This window comes from Mastigoproctus giganteus, chromosome 5 (genome assembly GCF_048544385.1).
Source record: "Mastigoproctus giganteus isolate SK-2022 chromosome 5, ASM4854438v1, whole genome shotgun sequence".
Lineage (NCBI taxonomy): Eukaryota > Metazoa > Arthropoda > Arachnida > Uropygi > Thelyphonidae > Mastigoproctus > Mastigoproctus giganteus.
This window is the reverse complement of record NC_143579.1, coordinates 150,957,418-150,982,994: the sequence shown is the minus strand read 5'-3', so window position 1 is coordinate 150,982,994 and position 25,577 is coordinate 150,957,418. Positions and strand designations below refer to the sequence as shown.

The following is a 25,577-nucleotide window of genomic DNA, read 5'->3' as shown; positions in this document are numbered from 1 at the left end:
GCCAGGTGGGCAGGAGCAACAGTGAGTAGCACATGCTTCTTGATTAGACCGGGGTTCGACCCAGTGACTACCAAATATGGAGAATGCGGAAAGGTCATTTAATGACCACCGCAAAACCCCGGAGCAATATGGCCTTAGGTGCTAATACTCCTAAAAACTAAAAATAAAATAACAATAATGGAGTGGAGGTTGAGAATGTGAAAAGAGATATTTTTTGACATTAGACTTGAACTTCTATAGCCTGTAAATTTCAGGAAATATGTATGAAGGAAGGTTGTTCCAAAAAACGGCAGTTGAATGAATAAACAAGGAAATTGAAAAGTTGGTTCTGTGAGTTTGAAAATGGACAGTAAATGGATGTTGGCTGGGGGTGGCACGTGCTTGGACTGTTTTGAAACAGAGTGGGAATTATAGAAGCTAATTCAGAAGAACAGTACCCATGGAAGTATCTGTAGAAAAGGCACAGAGCAGAAACAGTACGTCTATGAGACAGATTGTGGAGAGACTCTGTTAGAGATGAGTCATTAACTAACCTAAGTACTCTCTTCTGAATGGAATCTAGAAGCCTGAGAGAGGTTTTGGTAGCACTGCCCAGGATGTGGGAACAATATTCCATGGTAGGGCAGATTTGTAATTTGTACAGAGTGAACAGCTGTTTGGAAGAAAAGTAACACTGAGAGCGAAAGAGAAAACCAATTTTTTTAGATGTAGAGGAGGCAATATTTGTAATGTGCTTGTAACAAGAGAGATTAGAAGTCAGGGTAATTCCCAAAAGAGATATATCATCTTGCTGACTAAGGTAAAGAAAGCCTGCATGAGAAGCACGCAAAAGTTCGATGAAATTTATCAGTAAAAGTACTTTGCCATAACAGCATTTGTATTGTTGCTCGCTCGGTAAACAGACGGTGGGTGTTATCGGTTTGGAGTAGAAGTTGAATCCCACGGGAGCTTGAAACCCTCCTGAAGTGTGGGGGGGGGGTAACCTGACCTTTTTTCTTTAGAATCACCAGTAGACATTTTCAAAAATTTCCGTGCTTCTCGTGTGGGCTTCCTTTGCCTTTTTTTTTTTTTCTCTTAATAAACAGTTTATCCACTAGTCCAATAGTGATTCTAAAGAAAAAAGGTCACGTTATCCCCTCCACTTCGGCAGGGTTTCAATCTCCCATGGGATTCAATTTCTACTCCTGACCAATAACACCCACCGTCTGTTTACCGAGCGAGCAACAATACAAATGCTGTTATGGCAAAGTACTTTTACTGATAAATTTCATCGAACTTTTGCGTGCTTCTCATGCAGGCTTTCTTTACCTTTGCCGATAAGTAACACTGAGAGCGAAAGAGAAATCAAGTTTTTTAGATGCAGAGGAGGCAAATATTTGTAATGTGTTTGTAACAAGAGAGATTAGAAGTCAGGGTAATCCCCAAAAGAGATATATCATCTTGCCTAGAAATTGGAGTGGCTCCAATTTCTAGGCAAGAAGATCAGAAGAATTCTTTTAGCGAGATATAAGACAGAACTTAGTTTTAGAAGGATTGAAATCAACTAAGTTGTCTTTGCCGCACTGGAAAATTACCTGGAGATCGGCATTTAAAGAATTGGTAGCGGATATTCGAGAAGTTGAAGCTGATTGAACAGGGAAATGTTTCTCAATCCGGAAAGTGGAATGCAATGTGCTATCATCAGAAAAACTATGGATAGGATTTGTGGTCAATGGAAAAAGGTCATTAACACACAAGAGGAAAAGTGTGGGGGGAAAGAACTGAACCTTTTGGGACACCAGCATTAATGGAGAAATTAGAAGACAGAGAGCCATCTACCATCACCCTCAGTGAGTGATCAGAGAGAAAACTGGATAACCAATTACAAAAAACAGTTGGCAAACCATAACATGGAAGCTTGTTAAGACCTTTATGCTAAACATGATCAAAAGCCTTTGAGATGTCAAGAGCAACTACTTGTGTTTCACTGAACCTTTCCATTGAATTAGTCCATAAATGGGTAACATAAGCCAGAATATCACCAGTGGATCGACACTGATGGAATCCATGCTGGCGATCGTTGATCAGACTGAAGGTTTCTAGATAGTTTAAGAGTTGGCGGTTAATTGATTTCTCCATTACTTTAGAAAGAGTAGAAGTAATTGCAATGGGATGATAATTGGATGGGAGGGATTTGTCACCCTTTTTAGGAACTGGCTAGATATGAGCAAATTTCCGAGCTGAAGGAAAAGCACCTTTGGAATAAGAAAGTTAAAAAAGCCGTCAAAGAACAGAAGTTCAGGAGCGCAGGTTTTGAGAACAAGTGAAGAAATACCATCAGGACCTGGAGCTTTCTTAGCATCAAGATTCGTCAAAGTCCTTCTGACATCCTTTTCACTGAAGACCACAGGAGGCATTGAATGGGGCATGTTGGGAGGTGTTATACCATTAATACACGAGTTTGAAGAAAAATGGGATGCTAGCAGATCGGCTTTATCCTTAGCAGAAGTGACAACAGAACCATCTGGTTTTGACAGATGTGGAAGCAGAGATGGGCAAAAGTTGTGGCCAATAGTTTTAGCAAGAGACCAGAATGCTCGGCTACCATTAGAGCAAGAAGCAAGTTTTCTAATCTTACCCTGTTCAAAATCAAGTTTGGACTGATTAATAACTGTTTTACAATTGTTGTGAATAGGCAGAAAATGAAACTGAAAAATTGGAAATTTGCCAATTACGATATGCAACATTCTTCTCTTGAACAGCCTTAACACATTTATTGGAAAACCAATTTTATATAAAGGACGAGATTTTAAGGTGTGAATGTGGAATAAAGGATTCCATTCCTACAAGAATAATATTACTAACACAATCCGAGCAAATGTCGACGTGAAAAGTTTTGAAACGGTAATCCGACCAAGGGAAATAAGAAAAGAAATCTTGCAGGTCATCTCATTTTGCATTCTTGTAATGCCAAACAACACGAGATGATGTTATGAAATTTTTGAATATGGCGTACACATGGTAAGAATGTACCCAGATCTTTCACATGATGTGGCCTCGACAATGTTCCCCCCCCCCCATACACCTACTTGGACTCCTTCCAGGCACTATCTGGTAGAGGAAGCCTCCTAGAGAGATATCATTAGGTTCGTTTTGGTGTACTAACTAGTGGACAGCCTGCGAACACCGTTTTAGAGTTTGCCATTTTAGAGCCTTGCTGACAATGCCCCTATGCATCATTAGCAGTTCTCTGGAGCTCTTCTAACAGCCTGGTAGGAGTGCTCAGCGAACATGAAATCAGGATGATATTATTACTTCTGTAGTAGAAGGAAATTCTATAGGTGGTTGAAGGCCATTCTTTAGCTGCCATCTTTTTCATGTCATATACCTTTCACCCACATAATTTGTTGTACTGACTGCTTACATAAAAAGTTCATGTCTTATCCCAGTTGCTGCTACCCTTTTTCTGCATCAGATGATTTATAAGGTAAAAATACGTTATAAATCATTTTTCTTTTTGAATTTTTGTGATGGGTCATGACAGTCAATCAGTAACGAAAACTATGTAATGTAGATGTTGTAGATTATGTAGAATGTAATTAATAAATTTTAAAAAATCATTCACAAATCTTTTATTTTTGAAATCAGTCCTAAATACATTTATTTATATACATGTAATAATAATAATAATATTTAATTGCTACATTTTTCAAATATAAATTTTAGTAACGAAGTGTAAGAATTTTTAATGTTTTCCTTGATGCTGAATTTTTTTTAGAAGGATTTACTAAATTCAGTTGTTATTTTGCTTCATTTAACTGCACATATGATGCTGAATTGTCTTTTATTAGCTTGCTTCATAATGGATTTAACACATATTTCATTTGAGAAAATATTTGTTCACACATATAGGAAATGCAGATAGAATGGTGATTGAAATTTTTTTCCTATAGCAAAATTTTGTAGAAGAGAAGCCCAACATTCGGATGTTACTTTTAATTGATTTGAATAATTTTTTCCTAATTCATGGTGTAATTCTTTGAATTTAGTTATCCATAAAGGTGAACTTTTGAATTCTGTAAATTGCATGTAAAAATTGTCAGCTCCTAAAAATTGAAAATACTGAAGTGTATGGGCAACATCTATTTCATTGATTTCCTCAGGATCAATTATGAATGAAAACCTTGGACTATGTAATTCTAAATGTTAAAATCATTAAAAAGTTCCTCAGCACAATCCATAAAAGTTTTCTTTAGATATTCACCATCCTTAAAAGGCTTACCATGTTTTTCTGTACACATTGAAGCAGCAACAAAGCTTTCTTCTGCATTTAATTTCATCACTGGAATAACGTGCTTCATGGAATAATGATGCTCCTTGTGTGCGGACATTATGCTTTACACAAAACTCTGCCTACATTTGCAAAACATCCATTTTTTTCTCCTTACATAGATTGCCTACCTTTCTTAACTTTTTTTTTGGTTCCAACATGGCTAAAATTAAATTTTACATCCCATAAATATATAATTTAATTACTTATAAAAGTGATACTTAAATTTTCATTAAATGCTCAAAACAACAAATTATTGCAATCAATCTGTACCAACTGGTAAACATCCAGCTTTTGCTATGATTGTTGCATATAGTACATGCACACATACATCAACTTGAATGTTACACACATGCGTATTGATATATGAACAAACAGGAATGCAACACATCACATACTAGAACCATGCTTGCCAAGGTGCTTGAATTGAAATTTCCTCTTGGATTTTTAATTTTTTCAAATGAATTTAAATGTTCAGCTACTGGACAACCAAATTATACTGGTGGGACATAAGTTGCCAACAGTCTTATCCCAACAGCCTCTCTATGAGAAGGGTTGGAATTGTAGCATGAATGTGTTGTTGAATAGCTAGGGAATGATTTTGACCTACCTATCAGGGCCGGCCCGATGCAAAGTTGAGTTGCGGGGCCTTGATACAAATTTTGTACAACAAAATTTATTGCATTTTGATATTTATTACATTGCACAAATTGGTTTAGTAAGGATTACATGAAAATGATAAATAATTAAATTATTTTAATAAAATTAACATTTCAATCACAAAAAAATCTTCAATGAATCAAATAAGAAAAATAATTGCTTCATATACTTATAAAATACAATTTGGTATGCGGCTTAATCGAATAAGGTCACAATATGTGATTTTTGTTTCATTTTCTTATATGTTTTATAGCAAATTCGTTGATAATATCATCATAATTTAGTTTTTTGACTATTTCGGATTCAATAGATAAAATGGCTAATGAGGTAAATCGTTTTTGACTATTATTTTCAATCTTGAGAAAGATCTTTCTGCAGATACGACGGTAATTGATAAGGTTAATATAATTTTCAGAACAGTAACAAAATTTGGATACAATTCAAATAAATTAGTTTTCAGTAAATATTGTAATATTTGTAATCCTGGAAGGCAAAACTCAACGACAAATTTTGATTTCCTTAAATAAATCAATGCAATCAATATCATCTTGCAAGGTCGCATTTTAGTCTTTGCAACATTTAAGAAGATCATTTTCAGTCAGTTTTTGAATATTATCTGAGTTATATAAAAAACCATATGATGGTCTCATGTTCGTGATAAATTTCGAATCTTTTCTTAAAAGAAATAATCGCACTATCGATTATGACCAGAAAATATTGAATTCTGAAATATTCTTCGCCTGATGAAATAGGCTGATCGGTTCCTTCATAACAAAATTGCTTTGTTTTTCTTCCAGTTCTTTGATTCTTAAATTCAGATGTCACTTGTAATTTTTCATCTATTTCCTTTGCAGTTATTAAAGAAGATTTGAATCCAGATTCACGATACTGTTCAAAAAAATTTAAAAGGCCTTTTAAATGTGAATTTGCAGTACCGATATCTATATTTGAATTTTGAAATATCTTGCTCACAATATTTACTTCATTCAGTATGTCATACCAAATGACCAAACTTAATAAAATTCAAATGAAGTAAGTTTATTTTCGATTGACTTGATTTCGTTTTCATGTCACTAGTATGTTCATAAAGGCATTTCAAAGCTAGAGAAAATTATGGTACTTGGTATCTCACAATTTCACACTTTCGAGGCGACATTTGCACCTCGTTTCTGACAGTGGTTTTTGAGTAAGATGTTTGACATGCTCTTTTAATATATCCCAGCGTATCACAGAACTTGCAAAAATATTATATATGGTTTGTAAAGTCCCAAAAAATGAATTTGCAAGAGAAGATGATTTTGAAATGTCTCCAAGAACTAAATTCAAATTATGACTTCTGCAGGGCATATACTGTGCTTTGGAATTCTTTTGCAGGATAAGTGCTTGCACGCCTTTATATAAACCTCTCATATGAGCTCCGTTATCTTACCCCTGTCCTCGACAGTTCCCTAAATCTAATTCCTCCTTTTCTAATATGCTTTCAATTTTAGCTGATAACCCTTTTCCTATCGAGTATTTTACTGTTTCAAAACAAATAAATTGTTCTTGTATACTCACACCACTTTCAGTTATCTACATTAACATATCTTAAAATAACAGATAATTGTTCTTGATGGCTTACGTCTGGAGTGCAATCTAATAAAATTGTGAAATACTTAGCTTTCCGAACTGTATTTATTATTTCCTTTCTAACTTTTTTAGCCAAAGCAGAAATCAGTTCATCTTGTATTCTATGAGTAAATAGGAACGCGATGCTGATTCTATGCACCAATCCAAATGTTGTTTCATGATTGGGTTAAATCTTGCAAGTAATTAGTAGTAGTAATAGTGGCATGTGATGCAAGAAAGCAAGTGTATGAGCTTATGCAGCATCAGCAAAAAAAATACAAAAAAACACACCACTTCTATGAGACCTAAGAAATTACCATTGTGCGGTTTATATAAAGCTTCGCTACTGCCCCTGAACTCCAAATTATGCTCCGATAAATATAAAATTGCAGCCACTATTCGTTCACAAACACATTTTAAACGCTGTGTTTCGTTTTTAATTATTTTTTCGTGTTCTTTGTCAATAGTGTTTCCAAGTTTCAAATTCTTTTCATGTTGTAACAATTTGTACATAGCTTGTAAATAATATTCTGATCTTTCGTGACTTTGTAATCGCGAACTTAAATGTACCCAATCGTTAAGTCCAGTTAAACACAGGGCGCCTCCGTAGCCAGGTGGGAAGGAGCAGCAGTGCATAGCACACGCTTCTTGATTAGACTGGGGTTCGAGCCCGTCACCACCAAATACGGAGGATGCGGAAAGGTCAGGGAATGACCACCGCATATCCCGGAGCAATATGGCCTTAGTTGCTAATGCTCCTAAAAACCAAACACCAAACAACAGTTAAACACAGAGAAGTGGTATTTGAAGAGAATAACTTACACGCATAACACAATGTGGCATCTTTCTACTTTGAGTAGAGGAATCACGTTCGTTCTTGACGTTCCCCATTCGTTAATTTTCTTAAATAATAATTTTCAAAAAAACTTCTGTTTTTTTGAAAATTATTTTTATTGATATTTTTACTGTTATTTTTATCTTTTGGAAAATCATAGTTTTTTATTTGTGTCACGCCATTTTGTATGATAGCTATTCTAAATTTATCAGTTATAATTTCAGGCCAAGTACCAGGATCATTGATATAGACGTTTTCGTCTTCGTTGCTTTGTTGATTTTCTTGAAGCTGAGGTCCTCGGAATAATTCATCTTGTTCTTTGTTCGACGCTGATAAAAAATCCTCCATCTGTACGTTTCCCTCTGCTTCATGATAACTTCCCTTTCTACAGTTTTCTTATCATCGCTTTCCTCTTCATTAGGACGAGAGCTGGCTGTATGATGATCAGGATCATTTTTGTGGATGTCGCATGGCGTAATTTCATTTCCACGAGTTTGATCTTCCAGTAACTGTGAATTATGCGTTTCTTCAGTTTGTTGCACATTTTTGGTTTTTAAAAATTTTGCAAGGAAGTTCCTCTGTTTTTCCGTAATTTCTTCTCTCTTTCTTTTTTCTTCATTTTATCAGAGCCACACATATACTTTCTTCCTGCATCTGTCTCTACTAGTCATGTTGCGAAATAGATACGAATATGTTATTTATTTTCACTCCTCGCGAATTGTGATTAAAAATGTAAGATGTACGATCAGCTGTCATATATATATTCGTATTTGTGGGGAATATTTATTCAATAATTTCAAATGAAACTCCAATAAATTATTATATAATTATTATTTTTATTTGTAGGCTTTGATCAGTCTAATTGTTTATAAGGTCTCTAAGAGACTCAATAATATTGCAGTAGCCTAGATTAGGATCAAATGACTAAATGGCCTACTAAAGAAGCGTAGTTAATGAGTGGTATACTAAAGAGGCTTAAAATGAATAGCCTAGTCAGTGGTATATATAACCTTTAGAGTACGATAACTATGCAAACGCTGGCAACATATAATCGTATGTCTGAGCGACTTGTAAGGAGAGATATTTTAAATATATTTGAAAGAAAATATATTTTTCCATGTTCTTTGGAGAATTCTTGGCGGGCTTTCAGATAATGTTAATAACATGATTATTGACATGTTATTTCTTTTGTATATTAAAAATATGGCCATTTTATGATGATTTCGCTAGATTTTGCGGCAGTATTAAAACAAAAAAAAAAAAAAATGAAACCATTTTTATTTTGAAAAATCAGTCAGCGGCATGGGGCCTTGTGCGCTCAAAACCGTTCGCACCCCCCTTCCAGCCGGCTCTGCTACCTATAAAATATTCTTTCTACTATACATCTCTTTTTCCTTGAGTTTAGTACTGCCTAGATGTAATACCTTGTATTTATCATATTTTATATATTATAATGGCAGTAATCAATATCCTGTTTACTGCCATTAACCATTTTGTTGACCTTTATATCATCAGCAGATGTGGACATTGAACTTGAAATTCCTACCTATATATCATTCATTAACAGTAAGGGACTCAGTACTAGTTCTGTGTAGTATGCTCCACTCATCACGTTTTCTTTTGAGGAGCAGTAGCCATTTATAAATGCTCCTTGTCTCCTACCATTTAACCATCCTTTTATTTATAGTAGTGTGTGGGGGGTGTTTAGTGCGCTGGCTGTAGTGCATCCATTTATAGTAGTTACTTGTCCCTAATGACACATTGCTCCAATTTATACAAAATGAAAAAAAAAAAAGGTGTAACCACTGTCAAGAGCAATGGGAAGGGGTTTTGCTTTTGTAAAGGTGACTACATTTAGTATCAGACTGTTTTTAATTTCTTTTCAATGGTGCCAGATGTTCTTACCAAATGGAAATATAAATGGGAAGCATTCAGCGAAGTAATTTTTGAAGCTACCAAGTGTTTCATAACAACCTGTTGAATGTTTAGACCTAAATAGATGAACTGATTAGATTAGTGATAGAGAAGAAAAAAATTCATGGGATGATTACAAATTATCAGGAAAATAAAGTACAGTAAATATGAACTAGTCTGCAATCATGTCACAGGCGGGGTTTAGGCAGGCTGAGTCACATTATAAGGCTTTGGCCAGGAAACCAAAGAAAAGTTATGAAGAATGTTAAAATGCTTACGTTAAAAATAGAAGGAAACGAATAAACCAAATTGGTCCACTAAGATATGACTGACATAATTCTGGATAATCCTGTTCTGTTTCCTGATATAATGAATAAATATTTTGCATCCACACTCATGCATGAAGAAATGTTTAAATATGGACATACCAAAAGTATTACTTAAAACTGGCAATTAAATTATTTTGTGATAACTGAGAAGAAAGAAGAAGAGAATTTTTTGAGGCTAAAAGTAAATAAACATTTAAAGTCTGATGGAATCAATCTAGGTATATTTAAAAAAGCAGAAAAAGAAGTAAATATACTGTCAGCCATAATTATGAGCGCTTACTTGGATTCAAGGAAGTTCTTATGGATTCGATATTCTCAACTGCAAATGTCTGTCTTATTCATAAAAGTGATCAAAGTGAGAATTGAGCAATTGTAGGCATGAAAGCAGAACTTCTGTTCCAGGGGAAAATAATGGACTCTATTATCAAATAAAAAATAACACAAAATTATGACGGTAATTCAGTTTACAGCAATCACAGGACGGATTCATTAACAGAATACTTGCCAGTATTCTGTTCGAATCTGGAAAATCTGGTTGGGTACTATGATACAATGACAAAGAAACTGAATGTAAAAAATAATTTTGATTCGCAAAACTTTTGATAGTGTACCACAGGAAAAATTGCTAAATTGATGCAGTATGACCTAGATGCAAGTTACTATGGATGAAGGGATAGTGGAGTGGCAGAGAGTGATTATTAATGAGCACCATCTTTTTTTGACTATTGTTATTAACTGAGTCCCTCAGGTTCAATAACATTCATAAAAACATCAAATTTTAATGTCAAAGTTTGCAGATGATGCAGAGGTTTACAGGTGGTTAATGAGAGAAATACTAATAAATAGATTGGACAAACACCAAGCTGGAGGATATCATAAGAAAGACAAGGACAATGATGATCAAGAACTGCCAACACCACCCGAAATCAGCCATGGAGAGACTGACAATTGCGCGGAAAGGAGGAGGAAGAGGCCTGATAGACCTCATCGAACAACATGAGAACACAGCAATTGCTAACCTAAATGATTACTTCCAGAAACACATAGCAGCATTCCACTAGGCCATAAGGAATATAGACAAGCGGTGTACCCCACTCGACCTAAGCAAGGAGTCCCCTACCAACCAGGAGGCAGAAACAAAGCCAGAAAGATGGACAAAGAAGGCATTCCGTGGCAGACACTACAGTGATCTCCATTGAGATCACATAGATGAAATTGCTTCCAATGCATGGCTGACCAGCAGGATGCTCTTCCCCTGAGACTGAATGATTCATGTTCGCCATCCATCCAAAAAATATAGAAAATACATTGCCAAGGAGCCCAAAGTGTCATGTCGATGATGCTACCTGGCGTCAGAAATGATCCAACACATCACTATGGGATGCAAGGTGATCACCCAGACTCAGTATACTCATAGACACGACCAGGTAGCCAGAATAATACATCAGAAGCTAGCAAGGAAATGCCAGTTGACCAAAGAAAGTGTACCATATTACAAGTACGAACCCCAGGCAGTACTAGAGACCCCAACCCAAAAGCTGTACTGAGACCATGCCAAAATAATGGACAAGACAATCCCTCACAACAGACCGGACGTAACCCTTATCAACAAGAAGGGAAGGGCTACCTATCTCATTGACATAGCAGTGCCAAACACTGACAACCTCCAGAAAATCCATGAGAAAATGAAAAGGAAGTACGTGGACCCAAGACAGGAGATCAAACAGATGTGGCATAGGCAACAAGTAACAACCATCCCAATCACCATGTCAACCACTGATATGGTGTACAAAAGAACCTTCATAAAGCCTAGCAGCAAGAGGTCTCCCATAGAACACCTACAAGGAACTCTAGAAAGTTGCAATCCTGAACACCTGTAGGATAGTCAGTGAGTTCCTCGATCAACAGTAACACCAAACATTACAACCACCCTGAGTACTTGGTAGCAATACCTGTCGGGGGGGGGGTTGAACCCCCTCAGAGAGAAATAATATAAAAGCAATAATAATAATAGAGATAGTGGCAGCATCTTTTGTTGCGCCCAAGAACTAACACTGCCACTGGATGTAAGCTGAAGCCACGCAAGTCCACCTCCGTGGTGGATGATAATGTCGAAGAGAAGTAATGATCATACTGCATCGAGTGTTGTGCAGGATAAAGTCACTAGCATTCAGACTTTAGGCAGAGGGGTCGAATTGAAAAGTCAGAGACAGTCTACCAAGGAAGACAGTGGAGAAAATGATGCTTTCCCCCGTATGGCTACTACAAGGGAAGGGCACCATCTAGCCCAACCAACTGGAAGTAGTTCCAGTGCAGCTATAATGTAAAACTAGATAGGTTAATATTTGTCATATGCAACTTGTGAAATGTTTGCAGACTTTCTTGAACAGGACATGATCTAGCCAATGAGGATGTCTTTGTGTGTGCTAGCTGCAGAGCATGTGAAGATATTAGGTGCCGACTTGGCTTTATGATGGCATCTATGAGAGCTTGAAGAGGAGGGTAGATGCCCATGAAAAATTTAAAATGTGGAGTCCATCAGGCAATACAGCAGCAATCTTCAGGGCGGAATATGCTGGTCCCACAGTAGCTGGCTATTGTCGGCGAATCCATTGTCAAGGAAATGTATTGTGTAAAAAGGATAGGCAGAATACTACCAGAGTATGTCTGCCAGGGGGCAAAAGTTGATGATATTGTAGAGCAGATATCATATTTTAAAGGCACAAAAGGTGATGTTGTTGTTGTACACGTTGGCACTAATGACATTAAGAGTAGGAGATCTTAAGATTTACTTAAGAAGCACAGGGCAATGTTGAAAACAAAAAAAAGTTGCGAATTAGGATTAAATTTGAAAGAGTCTGCAATTTGCTCAGACCTGATAGATGGGAGTATATGATGAGAACCTTGTTAGTCAATTTGGCCCTGGAGAGATTGTGCAAGGCTCGTGGAATAGAATTTTTTTCAGCGTGATCTGTGCTTGTTAACAGGAGAGACTGTTTTTACATGGATGGGATACACTTAAATAGAAAGGGTGCAAGAATATTTGGTGATGCTATTGAGGCAGTGTTAGGTTGGTCGGAAAACATCTGGCTTAGGGGGGTACATGGACAAATAGATTAACAGTAGCCGCTGGCAGAGGTGAAAGTGATCCTTGCATTGCTACTGTTGTTACATGCAGCAGGCTGGAAAGCAAGGTGTCTGGGAATTCAAGCTCTGCTGTGGGATGAAATGAGTAGATGTGATGTGATAGGGTAACTAAGAGTAAGAATACCTGCATGTGAACTAATGCTAGGGGCATTGTAAATAAATTTAATGAATTTGAAGTTCTGATTAAATCATCAAATGTGGACATTGTAGGAATAGTGGAGATACGGTGTCACTCCCCCTCGACGTGGGCACCTGTACGTGGTGAGGGGACCTCCCAGTGACGCTGCTGGACTTCCAGACTAGCATCACTGGGATCCAACGCCCACAGCCTAGGTTCCGGGCTTACCTCAATGGAATCCGGCGTGTTTGCCGTGCGCTGCGACCCGTGGAAATTCGGAAAGGGGGATCCTGGTGGTTGAGGGGCCCAGCTTCAATACACCACTTTGGCCCCTGCTTCGACAAGACGGGTGGTCCTGGAAGGCCCGGCTAGGATCAATCGGCTAGTAGGCTCGCCTGCGAGGGTTAACCGTGTCAATGCCACGCCCCTACCCTCATGGTCTGAGGGACAGGATTCAGGCTGGCGGCGGTGCGGGTATAGTGTCTGGGTAGCCCTGGCGTCCCACTCCCGAGCGCATTTATTGCATGCCGGGTAGTGGGCGTCCCTTTGGGCTCCGTGGTGGGTGGGGAGCCCGGGCACTGAACCATATAAAAAACTTCATGAATCCTGAGAAACTTACTTCTTCAGGGGCCCCAACCCGGTCCCTATCTGAAAATACCGACACTGACAGCAATATTGCTTCAAAGAGGCAGCGGACTGAATTACCATCAGGTCCTATCCCGCGGTTTTTAATCATGCACTCCACCAATGAAAAACCGATTGGAAAAATGTCACCTTTCTTTATACAGAAAGGGTTAGATGGGTTAGTAGGTTCACCCAAATCAGTTAAGAGGCTCCGCTCTGGAGACCTCTTAATTGAAACTAAAAATGACAGGCAATCCGAACATCTACTCCGAGTAACATCAATCGGAGGAATCCCTATAACGGTGACACCACACAGAACACTCAATTCATCGAGAGGTGTCATTTCGGAGTGGGACCTTCTCGACGTCACCGAGGAGGAAATCTGTTCCGAATTAAAACCACAGGGAGTCATTGCCGTCAAGAGAATCACTGCGCGAAGGGATGGAAAAATAGTTAAAACCAGGAGCGTTATCCTGACTTTTAACTCTCCTAAACCTCCTGACGAGATCAAAGCTGGATATATTAATTGTTCAGTGCGTCCATACGTTCCGAACCCTTTACGGTGTTTTAAATGCCAGAAGTATGGACATTCTCAAATGGCCTGCCGTGGAGTCCTTGCATGCGCACGATGCGGTGCAAAGGACCACGAAACAACAGCATGTTCAGCCGCAAAACCCACCTGTATTCACTGTGAGGGCGAACATCCGGCCTACTCACGAGCATGCCAGAGGTGGAAAGAAGAAAAAGAAATTCAACGGCTGAAGGCAGAGCTAAATATATCATACCAGGAGGCAAGGAAATCGGTCAAACCCCTGAATATCAACAGACCTACCTATGCCCAGAAGGTAGCAGGGAGTTGTTCCGTTGGAACCCAGACGGACATGACCATTCCTCCAAAGGAGTCTTTCACTCCCATCGCGCGGTATCTTTTAAGTTCGCAAAAACCTACACAGAAGGACCAATCAGCTGCCACTCCTATATCGGTACCTCCTAATGCTCCACAAGTTCCAAAGGTAATTATGAAAGAAAAGAATAAGAAAGGGGAAGTCCCCCCTAGTACCCAAGAAAAGATGGATGTTGAGCAGAAGGAGGCACCCGAAGATTCAGTCTTGGAACTCTTTGCGGAGGAGGAAATGGACACGGGACAGCGTCCATTCTTCCCCAAAAAAGATAAATCCAAGACTGATAAAAGTAAGCCCTTAGCACCTCGGAAGCCGCCTGATGGACCCACCAAGCCAAAATAATGGCTAAATTCCTACAATGGAATTGTCGTGGATTCCGGCGAAATATTGATGACATCAAGGCCCTCCTGCAAAAGCACGAGCCAGTTTGCTTTTGCTTGCAGGAGACATATCTAAAGACAAATGATGATCCCACCATGCACAACATCACACTTTTTCGAAAGGATAGAATTGCGGATGGCTCTGTACATGGGGGAGTGGCTATCCTTGTGGGTAACCAGACCCCAGTGCAGCCCTTGCTAATTACAACCAACATAGAGGCTGTTGCAATTCGCCTTTCAGTGGGATTTTTAATAACTGTGTGCTCCATTTATTTGCCACCTGGGACTGACATCACCCAGGCAGACCTTGATGATCTTCTAACGCAGCTGCCTCCCCCATTCTTACTTCTCGGGGATTTTAACGGACATAACACCCTGTGGGGTAGTGCTAACATCAACGGAAGGGGACGAGTCATAGAGCGTATGCTCTATGACAATGACCTTTCCCTTCTAAATACTGGAACAAAGACCTTCTTCCACATGCCTACCCGTACTTTTTCTGCCATTGATCTCTCTATCTGCTCTCCTTCTCTACTCCCTTCACTCAGCTGGGAAGTGGAGGAGAATCTATACGGAAGTGATCACTTCCCTGTGATAACCTCGTTACACAGTGGGAGACCATGTCTTCCCTTCAGGTTACCACGGTGGAAGATTGATCAGGCTGACTGGACTGCCTTCCAACATCAGGCAATTTTTGATCTTAGCACTGTCAGTCAAGAGCCTATCAATGATGCAGTGAAGTACATCACAGAAAATATTGTCCAAGCAGCTGCGAATGCTGTTCCAAAAACATCTTCCCGGTTTCCACCATTTCCCAAACCTTGGTGGAATTCACAATGCACAGCAGCAAAAAAGGCTCAAAACAAAGAGTGGGGGATATTTCGCCGATATCCTACCACGAACAACCTTATAGCCTTCAAACGTGCACGAGCCAAAGCACGCTACATCCGTCGTCAGAGTCAAAAGGAATCGTGGATCCGTTTTACATCATCTATTAACCAGGCTACAAGTTCTAAGGTAGTCTGGGATAAAATCCGGAAAATGAAGGGGAAATATACATCCCACCCTTCTTCAATCCTAGATTATAATGGATGCGCTATTGCAGATCCAACTGCAATAGCCAATGCTCTTGGGGAAACATTTTCTAACATCTCTGCAACATCTTCGTATTCTCCAGAGTTCCTGGTCCTGAAATACAAAATTGAAAAACAGGCACTTAACTTTAAATGTAAGAGCATTTATCCCTACAACGGGGATTTCACTATTCAGGAACTCAAAAGAGCCCTCGCTCTTTCCAAAGCAAGTGCCGTTGGACCAGATGGCATCCATTATGAAATGATTAAACATCTTTCACCAAAATCTATGGATTGTCTGCTCCTTCTGTATAACAGAATCTTTACTGAGGGGCAGTTTCCAGATTCCTGGCGAAAGGCAATCGTTCTTGCCTTTCCTAAGCCAGGAAAGGATCCAACAGTTACAACCAATTATCGTCCTATTGCTCTGACTAGCTGTCTGTGCAAAATCCTGGAGAGAATGGTCAATTCTCGTTTAATATGGTATTTAGAATCAAATGACCTTCTCTCCAAAATCCAGTGCGGCTTCCGAAGGAACCGGTCCACTTTGGACCATCTTATTAGACTGGAAGCATCCATCCGGGATGCTTTCCTAAAACGCGAACACTTGGTGTCGGTGTTCTTTGACATGGAGAAAGCGTACGACACAACTTGGAGATTTGGCATTTTAAAAGATTTACATAGCCTAGGCTTAAGAGGGCATCTGCCCTTTTTTATTCAAAACTTTTTAGCCAATCGATCGTTCCAAGTTCGTGTGGGATCCTCACTCTCTCGCTCCCTTAACCAAGAGGAGGGAGTACCACAAGGATCAGTATTAAGTGTCACGCTTTTTGCCATCAAAATAAATTCCATCACAGAACAACTTCCTCCAACTGTAAACAGTGCCCTCTATGTTGATGACTTTAGCATTTTTTGCCAGTCGTGCAACATGAGGGTTATCGAAAGACAACTGCAGAAAGCCATTGATAATCTGAATGTCTGGGCACTTGCTAATGGCTTCAGGTTCTCGCCGGAGAAGACCGTTTGCGTACACTTTTGTCGCAAGTGTAATCTTCATCCTGAACCTGAATTAAGGCTCGGACAAAATGCTATTCCAGTAGTGTCACACACAAAATTCTTGGGACTTGTGTTTGATAAAAAGTTGACCTTTCTTGAACATATTCGTCAGCTTCGTACAAATTGCACAAGGGTACTAAATATTCTTCGCTCTCTCTCCTCCACGCATTGGGGAGCAGACAGGTTCACCCTACTACGTCTTTATCGTGCACTTGTACGATCGAAATTAGACTACGGGTCCCAGGTATATTCCTCAGCCAGAGATAGTGTCCTTCGATGGCTGGACCCTGTCCACCATCAGGCTATTCGTATCGCTACTGGAGCATTTCGAACATCTCCTGTCCAGAGCTTATACGTCGAAGCAAACGAACCACCGTTATCGCTTCGACGTAAGCAGTTGTCTTTAAACTATGCTCTAAAGTTGAAATCCCTGCCAGACCATCCTACGTGGACATCCGTTTTTGAGCCACGTTGGGAAAACTTATATAATACCCGTCAGACTGCCAACCGACCTTTTGGTATTCGTGTCCAAGAGCTACTCAGAGAGTTTAACATCATGGTAGACAAGGTTGCACAAACACCAAAAAGAAACTCTTCCACCATGGCATGCTCATACTCCATCGTGCGACCTTTCCCTTAAAAAATGGGTAAAGTCTGAGACCTCATCATCTGTCTACCAGCAGCTCTTTTCTGCACATCGAGCTGAGAACTCCGACTTCCTGCCCGTCTACACAGACGGCTCGAAGTCTGAATCGTTCGTTGGATCTGCTGTTTTGTTCCCGGACACTATAATATCTCAGCAGATTCTTCCTGAATCCAGCATATACACTGCAGAGCTGCATGCTATAGAGTTAGCCTTGGATCACATTCGAACTTGTCAGTGCCAAAGGTCAATAATATATTCTGATTCCTTGAGTGTATTACAGGCTTTATTATCTCTGAGACACAACTCTCATCCAGTTCTCTCTCGGGTTCAGCAGAAGATACATTCTCTTCATGAATACAAGTTTGAAATTCGCTTCTGCTGGATTCCTAGCCACATTGGGATAAAGGGAAATGATTTGGCCGACACTGCAGCCAAATCAGCAGCTCCCACTAATAATCGTTGCCTGTCAGTCCCCTATACAGACTACAGGCAAATAATACGAGAAAATATATATTCCCAATGGCAAGAACTATGGCATAGAGAGAGAACAAATAAATTATATCAAATAAAGCCTGTAATTGAAACATGGCAGTCCGGCCTGCGCAGGAATCGGAGCGAGGAAGTTGTTCTTGCCCGACTCCGCATAGGACACACTCATCTGACACATTGTTTTCTGCTGAGGGCGGATGACCCTCCTATGTGCGAGTCTTGCGACACCATTTTAACTGTAAAGCATATTTTAATAGATTGCGTTAATTTTACCGATATTCGCAATATATATTTTACCGCTTTTACTCATCCGACTGAGCCATATACACTCAGTCAGATTTTATCAGACAACGACCACGTGTCAGCAGTTTTTAAGTTTTTACAAGCTATTAATATATACAAACATATATAAATTGGATCATTTACTTTTAAACTTATACTGCTCTATATATAGAAATAACAATTTGACGAGGTAACCTTTTTAAAGGGTACCAGAATTTATATTTGTTGATATTTTAATTGATACTTGGCGCAGTATAATCTTAGTCGTTTTTGCGCCAATAAAACTAAAATCACTCACTCACTCACGGTGTCACTCAGACATAAGTAATGCTGAATTTGAATATGAGGAGTACAATGTATATAAGAAGGACAGAAGAGGTGTAGGGGTTATTCCCTTAGTTAAGAAGAATATTAAATCTAAGCCAATGCATCCAGTTGATATGGGTGATGATTGAAATGTGTAGTCAGTTTGGTGTGATATAAGCACTAGGAAAATAAAATTGAGAGTAGTAGCGTTTGTTTGTTATTTGGTTTTTAGGAGCATTAGCAACTAAGGCCATATTGCTCTGAGGATATGCGGCAGTCATTCCCTGACCTTTCCCCATCCTCTGTATTTGGTGGTGACGGGCTCGAACCCCGGTCTAATCAAGAAGCGTGTTCTAAGCACTGCTGCTCCTGCCCTCCTGGCTATGGAGCCGGCGGTGTTATAGGTGTGTTGTAGGTCTAATGATTGTGTTGAGTATAACAAACAGTTATACAGAAAATTAGTGGGCCAGAAAATCAGAATGTCTTATAATGAGGGATTTCAACTATCTGTATGTTGATTGGAATTTGTGGGTTGGTTACTTACACAGTAGCAAGACTTTTGTAGATTTTGTGGATGATTATGTTTTTTCAGTAGCATGTTAGAAGCAACAGTAGTAATCAATAGCTCTTGATCTGGTTATCAACAGTGATTCTTCATGCATGAAGAATCTGCAGGTAAAGGACTAACTGGGTTGCAATGATCACAGTGTACTAATATACAATTTAATTAACAATGTAACTACTGTCGAGAAGTTGGGTATAGGGAAAGTTTTGCTTTTGTGAGAGTGACTACAGCAATCGCAGACAGATTTTAAATTCTATACAGAATTTAAAATTGATAACTGATCATGTTACCAATAGCAAATTTTAAATGGATTGTAATCATATAAGCTACTAGGTTTTTCATACCAGCAAAGAAATATTGTTCAAGGCTTATACTTAAATGGATGTCAGATGAACTATTGAGACACATTGCAGAGAAGAAAAGTGCATATGATGCATTAGCATTAGTAGAGGCATATGTTGCAAGAAAGCATCAGCAAAAAAAAAAAAAAAAAAAAAAACACTTCCACTTCACCCCTCCTTTCATTCGAAATCCTTGTCCAGCTCAACATTAAATTTATTTAGGCTATTAACTTCCACAACAAGGGATGGAAGTCTGTTCCACCAACAAACTACTCGCTGGCTAAATGCAAATTTCTGCATATCTGTCTTTATGCCCTCTTCTGTCTGAATCAATCTGAATTTATGCCCTTAGGTGATTATTCTGAATAAGAGGAAGAATCCCATCGGCATTGAGCATGCTCAAGGCTTTATACACCTCTATCAGATCACCTAGCTGGTGCCTAGTCTCCAGATACTGTAATTTGCAAAACTTAAGCCTTTCTTAGTAGGAGCAACCCTTTGTTCCATTCACTAATCTTGTTGCCCTTCTCTGTACTTGTTCCAGCAGCTCTACATCCTTCTTGAAATGAAGCCTCCACACCTTTATACAGTACTCAAGGTGTGGCCTGACCATTGCATTATACAAGGGAATAATCACCTCCTTATCCATGCTAGAAAAAATCCTGTATATCATTGACAAGACACCATGAGCTACTCTTGCAGCCCGTCTGCACTTCTCAGAGAACTTCATATCTGCCTGCACAATTACCCCCAATTCCTTTTCATTCTCTGCCACTGTCAGTGTAGTACCACAGAGGTGATACGTTGCTCTGGGGTTGCTGTTTCCCATATGTAGTACTTTACATTTGTCAATGTTAAACTTAATTTGCCACCTCCCAGCCCATCTGCTCAACCTTTCCAGATCCTGTTGCAGCAGCATAGCATCAGTAGTGTCCTTAACAACCCTGCCAACCTTTGTATCGTCTGCAAACCTGGACATTAAGCTTGATATACCATCATCAATATCATTTATAAATATAGAAAACAATAATGAACCCTGAGTGACTGCACTAATAACATTAATCCACGATGAGCAGTGTCCATTCATTACCACTCTCTGTCTTCTGCCCCTCAACTATCCCTTTAACTATAGCAGCAATTTGCCTCCAATGCCACACTGCTTCAATTTGTGCAGCAATCTTCCATGTGCAACAGTATCAAAAGCCTTTCTAAGATCCAAATATATAATATCAAAGTTATTCCCTGCATCCAGTTCTTTTGTGACTGCATCATAATATCCAATCAAATTGGTCAGGCAAGACTTTCCCTTAACAAAACCATGCTATGTCTGAGCTATAACTGAAGTCTTGTCTAGATGATCCTGCAGTGCTTCTTTGATCAGTGCCTCCATTAATTTTCCTGGAACAGAAGTTAAACTCACAGGTCGGTAATTACTTGTGTCAGCCTTCGATCCTCCTTTGTGAATTGGGATCACATTTGCACATCTCCAGTCTATGAATACCTTCCCTGAGTCCAAGGAAGCTTTCATAATTATGGCTAAGGGTTTGCTTACTTCCTTTAGTGCCTCCTTTAATATAACTGAATAGATCCCATCCACCCCAGGTGCCTTTCTTGTGTTTATCTTCAACAGTTTCTCCTCCACTTTACTCTCAGTTATTACAGGATTATCTAGCTTATTGCCAGAGTTGAATACACCTATGGCATTGCTGAATGACTCCTCATGTGTGAATGTCGATGCAAAATATTCATTTAGTTTGTTAGCTACCTGAGCAGGATCATCAACAGTTGAACCATCGATATCAAGTGGACCAATCTGATTCATCCCCTTCCTTCTAGAGTTTACATAAGTAAAGAATTCTTTGCTGTTTTTCTTTGCATCATTTGCCAAAGATTTCTCGTAATCTGACTTCGTCTGCCAAATCTCCTTTGTAACTTGGTTACAGACTAGCTTGTATCTATCATAGGCTTCTGTGTCACATGTTAATTTATATGTATCCCATGCATTTTTCTTCTCTGCCATATGTTTCATTAGTTCATCTGACATTCATTTAGGCCTAAACCTTGAACAATATTTCTTAGTTGGTATGTAAAGCCTAGTAGCTTCCAAGATAAGTTCTTTGAATGCTTTCCATTTTGAATTTGCTGTTGGTAACATCATCAGTTGCTCCCACTGTATACAATTTAAATACTCTCTCAGACCCTTGTAGTCGCCTTTACAAAAGCAAAAACCCTTCCCTTTACCTCTGATGGTAGTTACCTCTGATGAATTTCCAGATAAAGGAACCACCTAGAGGTTCCTTTATCTGGAAATTCTGAATGCATGAAGAATCACTACTAATAATCAGATTACGAGTATTACTCCCTCTAGTTGCCTCCCGAACATGCTGATGTAGAAAACTCATCCAATAAATCCACAAAAGCCTTGCTAGTGTGTGAGTGTCCAACCCACAAATTCCAGTCAATATCTGGGAAATTAAAATCCCCCATTATAAGACTCGCTGATTTACTGCCCACTCTATTTCTCTGTACAGTTTCTTATTATACTCATCAGAGTCATTAAGCCTATAGCACACTCCTACTCTCAATTTGATCTCCCAATGCTTATGTCACACCAAACTGACTCGACACTTCACTGTCCAGCGATGTCGACTGGCTTCACTTCCTTGGATTTTATGTGTTTCTTAACTAATTATGGGTTATGCTTAACTAAATTAATTAGGAGGAGGGGTTATGCTTAACTAAAGCATAACCACTCCTCCCTTCCTATCCTGTCTATTCTTTCTGTAAAAATTGTACTCCCCAATTCCAGTTCTGCATTCCTTATATCTGTGTGACACTATGTCTCTGATATCCCAACAATATCTGCCTTTGATGTTTTGAGCAATACTTCAAATTCATCAAATTTATTTTCCAAACTCCTAGGATTGGTGTACACGCAAGTATATATGCACCTGTTCCTATTCTTAGCTATCGTAACACAACCCATGTGTTTACTTGTACCACAGTGACTCTCAGCAGTCTTTGAAATATTCTGCATCTTGTTTTCCAGGCTGCTGCTCATTCCAGTGGAAACAGTGCAAGAATCACTTTTGCCTCTGCCAGTGGCTATGTTAATCTATTAGTCCTTGTATCCCCCCAAGCTAGCAGTTTTCCGACCCATCTAACACTGCCTCGATAGCATCAGCAAATATTCTTGCACCCTTTCTATTTAAGTGTATCCCATCCCTGTAGAAGCAGTCTCTCCTGTTATAAAGTACAGACCAGGCTGAAAAAAATTTTACACCTTGAGCCTGCGCAATCTTTCCAGGGCCGAATTGATCGACAAGGCTCTCATTATATACACCCTATAAACATATAAATGATCAGGTGATACAAATGCCTGTGGTTGATATAAATTAGTCTGTAATGAATTCGCAAATGAGGTTAGGCAAGCTAAGGCAGGTTATGAGAAGTCTCTGAAAAAATTGCATAGAAAAGCATCCGAGACTTCTCTTCTTATATTAACAGTAGAAGGAAGGGAGGTTCAATCACATTGGGCAACTTTTTACTTGATGGGTTAACTCAGTGTTTTTCAACTGTTTTTTTTTTAATAACGGCACCCCTCAAGTAATTTATTTTATTTTGTGACACCCCTATTCAATTTTCTGCCTATTAGATCCGATTCTCTCCCTGTGTGTGTGTGTGTGTGTGTGTGTGTGTGTGTGTGTGTGTGTGTGTGTGTGTGTGTGTGTGTGTGTGTAATATTAAAAAATATATATGTTATATGATACTGATTAGAATAATATAGTTAGAAAAATTACATTTCATAATACAAATTATATATATACAGTATACAGGGTGTCTCAAAAATATTGGTACAAACGTTTAGGGGAGGTAGGTAACATCTAAAGGAATGTGAATTGCATAGGAACCCATAACCGGAAACATCACTGTCAGTCGGTACACAGCGCTGTTCATCAGTTCGCTACAGGGAAAATTTCTGGTTTACTCATTCAAGCAGTAGTCGTCGCACGAAAAGTATGCATCGCTATACGAACTATGAGCTGGCAGACATGCACCTAGTGTATGGATTAGCAGAGAGCCCACGCAGTGTGCACCCCCATGCAGCACAAATCGCTTCGCAATAAATGTGTGGGCAGGTATGGTCGGTGACTGCTTAGTCGGCCCATACCTTACCATCCCCCTTGAACTCCGCTAAATATTGGATCTTTCTTGAACAAGTTCTACCAGGGTTACTTGACAATGTTCCAGCAAATGTGAGACGCAACATTTGGTTTCAACATGACTAGGCGCCTGCCCATTATGGAAGGTTTGTTCGTGACCATTTGAACAGGCGTTTTTGGAGTCGGTGGATTGGTCGTGGTGGACCTGTTGCCTGACCCCCACATTCACCTGATTTATCGAACCTTGATTTCTTTCTGTGGTGGGGGGGGGTCCTCAAATCTATCATGTACAAAGGGTACTAGGAAAGTTTTGCAATACAGCTTTGTTTATTTAATTTTTTCAAAGTAATTTCCTCTACATTCAATACACCTCTCCATCCTTTGAAACCAATCTTTAAACAAGTTCTGCCAAGTTTCACTAGGGAGTAAAGCACACTCGTTGTCCCAAGCCCATAGAAGGTCCTCATCACTGGAAAACCGCCTCCCTTTTAGCTTCATTTTCACATCCGGGAACAGTGCAAAGTCACAGGGAGCAAGGTCTGGACTGTAGGGAGGGTGCTCGAGAAGTTTCAGTCCTGTTGTGGTCAAATATTCGGTGCAGGCTTTGGCGCGGTGACCTGGAGCATTATCGTGATGGAGGTACCAGGTGTCCATTCTTGACTTTGGCCGCAGGTTCTTCATAGATCCAATGACTTTAGGCAGGCATTGTTCAGAATACCACTTAGCTGTGACTGTCTTCTGCGTGTCCAAAACGACACGTTCCACAATTCCACTCGATTTGAAAAATACAGCTATCATTTTCTTCTTTACAGATCGGGATTTTCTGACAATTGCGGGTGTGTCGTCATCATCAAAGACCCAAACTTTGTTTTGAGCCTTGGTCGGCAGATCGTAATAGTACAGCCAAGTCTCGTCACCTGTCACGATGTTGTTCACATACCGAGATTGTCCCTTATCAAACTTTTTTAACATCTCCCAGCACCAAGTCACACGTCGTGTCATCTGCTCTTCAGTCAGTTGATGCGGCACCCAGAGAGAACAAAGTTTCTTCACGTGCAAATGATCTTGCAGAATCGAACGAATTGCTGGTGCATTTAGGCCCAAAGTATCCTCTATCTGTTGGTAGGTCACTCGCCTGTTTTCGTCAAGCATTTTCCTCACAGCAGTAACGTTTTCCTCCATAACTGGCGTTCGTGGCCTTCCCGGCCTCTCAGAATCCTCCAGAGTGAAATTTCCCCTTTGGAATTCTCTATACAACCTGAATATCGTTGTATGATGTGGACAATCATCATCTAGTGCAAGAGTCATTTCTTCTAAGCACTGGTCTATGGTTAAACCACGCACGAAATTAAACCGCAAAACTGTCCTTATCTCATTTCGTGACCACGATGCCATCGCAAGCACTTTACACTCTCACTACTAATGAATAACTGAGCCCATCGACTTGGCGCGGCGGCTACTATGCACGTATGAACATGTCTCAACATGCAGCAACAAGCAGCTTCCTGTGATTCATTGTTGCGTCATATTGCAAAACTTTCCTAGTACCCTTTGTATGAATCGCCTGTGGAGACGAAAATGGATCTCATGGCGAGACTCGTCTGCACTGTTGCTGCTGTCAAAGAAACTCCAGGTGTGTTCGACCATGTCCGCCAATCCATGCTGCATCAGTGACACGCATGCATCGCATCTCATGGTGGAACCTTTGAGCATCTGTTGTGACATCATGAAATGCATCCATCTCATACTCCATTGTTAATATTATGTCAAATAAATGTTTGCCATTAATTACTGTCTTGTGTCATTTTTGCTTCTTGTGCCTCTTCTACT

The 25,577-nt window shown here is 39.5% G+C and overlaps 1 protein-coding gene across 1 annotated transcript in view; it reads left to right on the top strand.

The window, feature by feature from the left end:
- The window catches only part of LOC150085767 (PHD finger protein 12), a 529,395-nt gene that overhangs the window by 228,524 nt on the left and 275,294 nt on the right, over nt 1-25,577 (top strand). The window lies entirely within an intron of this gene.